Raw genomic sequence first — 2532 nt, 5'->3', positions numbered from 1 at the left:
AGTTATGTTCAAACCCTAATTAGGTCCAAAATTCATCGAGACTAAAAATAATCCTCATCATTTGATATCAAGAGTTTGTTATTAAGATTTATTTAATAATATTTTTTTTACATCAATTTCATGAAGAAGAGATTTGTGTTGTTGTTGAAAAAAAGAAGAAAATAAAACACAAAAGATTGTTTTTTGTGGCATCAAGAGTTTGTTATTAGAATTTATTTATTAATCTTTTTTTTGTTAGTGCCATATTCTATCTAAGTCTTTTGAGTGTCACTTTTTAAAACAATTATAGATTATTCAGTTCTATTAAGAAATTTAAAAGCAGAACAGTTGAAAAAAGACAAGAAAATTTCATTATAGAAAAAGCCAATTTAAGTGTAAACATGAGTGAAACCACCCATAGAGTGTAGAAATGTGAGAAGAGTCATAAGGTCCACTATTGGTATCATAGGGATAACAAAATTGAAGGGGTGAAGCTTACCATTCCCACCTTCAAGGGAGGAGTAACCCAAAACTTTACTTGGATTGAGAGAAGATTGAACAATTATTTGTTTGTCATGATTATAGTAAACAAAAGAAGGTAAAGGTACTGCAATGGGATTTTCTAATTATGCTTGGTGGCATCAAGTCCAAAGAGATAGAGTAAGGTATGTAGAATCTGAGGTGGAAACTTGGGTGGATATGAGAACGACTATGAGGAGACGGTTTGTTCTTTCACATTATCATGTTCTTTGTGCTAGATAAGTTGGTACGTCTCACTCGAGGAGAAAAGAGTGTTGTTAAATGTTTTAAAGAGATGAAGATGTGCATGATTAGAGCCCATGTAATTGAAGAAAGAGGGAATAACTATGGCTCGTTTTGTGCAAGGGCTGAATGTTGACATTAGAGATGTCACAGAGTTACACTGTTGTGTGGAGATGGATGAAGTGGTGCATTTAGCCATTAAGGTAGAACAAAAACTTAAAAGAAAGGTTATGAAGAAAATTTATTCTAGTTTTAATTCTTCAAGTTGGAAGGGGAGGAATAAGAAAGAGGGAGGTGTTTCTTCTAGTAGTTCCAATATTGTTTTACAAAAAAAAATAAAATCCAACCATCATGATAAACTAAAGAAAACTAGAAGCAGTGAGATAAAATGTGTTAGAAAAGAGATACCTTATATCTCAAACCAATAGGGGGTGAATTAGAGTTTGCTTTAAAAATTGATCTTTTCAAAAGCTTTGCAAAATCTTTAGTTTTCATGAAATAAAAAAAAGTGATGAATCAATCAATAAAATACAGAAAGAGTAGAGAAAGATTAACACTTGTAATTTATACTGGTTCAGCCAAACCTACATCCAGTCTTCCTTCAACAACCTTAGTTGAAAGAATTCCACTATAATGATAGAGTTTACAAGAATATAGAGATATTCTTTCTTAATGTACTTCTCTCCACAATCAAAATCGCTATAGCAAAATAAGAGGTGAACACCCTCACACTCTTACAACACAAAGAACAATCACAACTCTCTCAACACCCTCAGAACAATCACAACTCTCACAGAGAACAATCACAACTCTCTCCCTTGGCACACCCGCACAGGTACACAATACTCAGATTGTATAAGATGTATATGATCTTCTAAGCCCACTCGAGCAGTGTAGATCAAATCAGAATTATTCTAGCTCACTTTCTTGAATGAATCTTTTATGGGTAATCAACCTTTGATGCTTTGATTCTTCAAGAATACTTCTTGGACGCTCTTGTAATTAAAGCTTAATGAAATCGTTAGTATTTGAAAGTGATAGCATTAATTCTCTTTCAAACAACACACAAGACAGTTATTTATAGGATTTTCTGAATCCTTACACAATATAACTGATTAAGGTATTTACGTAATCTATTAAGCTTTTCCTTCACTTTAATAGATTCTCTCAAGTTTTCTTGTTTTGATTTTAACATATTATGCAACGCATACAATCGATTATATAATTCTCATAAGCAAGCAATAAATTCCTTTGACAGTTAAAACAATTCAAGCTATCAAATGAAATGGATTTGAACAAAGTAAATTGATTTAACCAACTATACAACTTATGTAATCGATTAATCCTGTACTTAAGCAAATTTTCAATCCAATTTCCATTGCTCTAATTTACAGAATCTATTACCTTATATATTTCTACTTACATATCTCTACTTGCACATATTTGAAATAAAATTTATATATATATATATATATATATATATATATATATATATATATATTAATAATTTTTTTTTTTTTATATTTTCATTAGATAATAATTATTCGTAACTTTCATTTTAGTTTTTTTTTAATAAAATCATGTGTCTCTTGTGTTTTCTTGCCTTTAGTTAACATTGTATTTTATTACTTACAACACGATTAACAAAAATTTTATTATCTATTTTTGAAACCTTAAAAATTATTTTTATTTAAAACCAATTAACCTCCTCTAGGTTTGAGTTTAGTCTCTTCCTTTTTTTAACACTAACCTACCTAATCAAATTGTTGATATTGTTGAACTATATCATCT

The sequence above is a fragment of the Vigna angularis genome, chromosome 11 (assembly GCF_016808095.1).
Source record: "Vigna angularis cultivar LongXiaoDou No.4 chromosome 11, ASM1680809v1, whole genome shotgun sequence".
Classification (NCBI taxonomy): domain Eukaryota; kingdom Viridiplantae; phylum Streptophyta; class Magnoliopsida; order Fabales; family Fabaceae; genus Vigna; species Vigna angularis.
The sequence above is the reverse complement of the archived record's forward strand: the minus strand, read 5'-3'. Positions refer to the sequence as shown.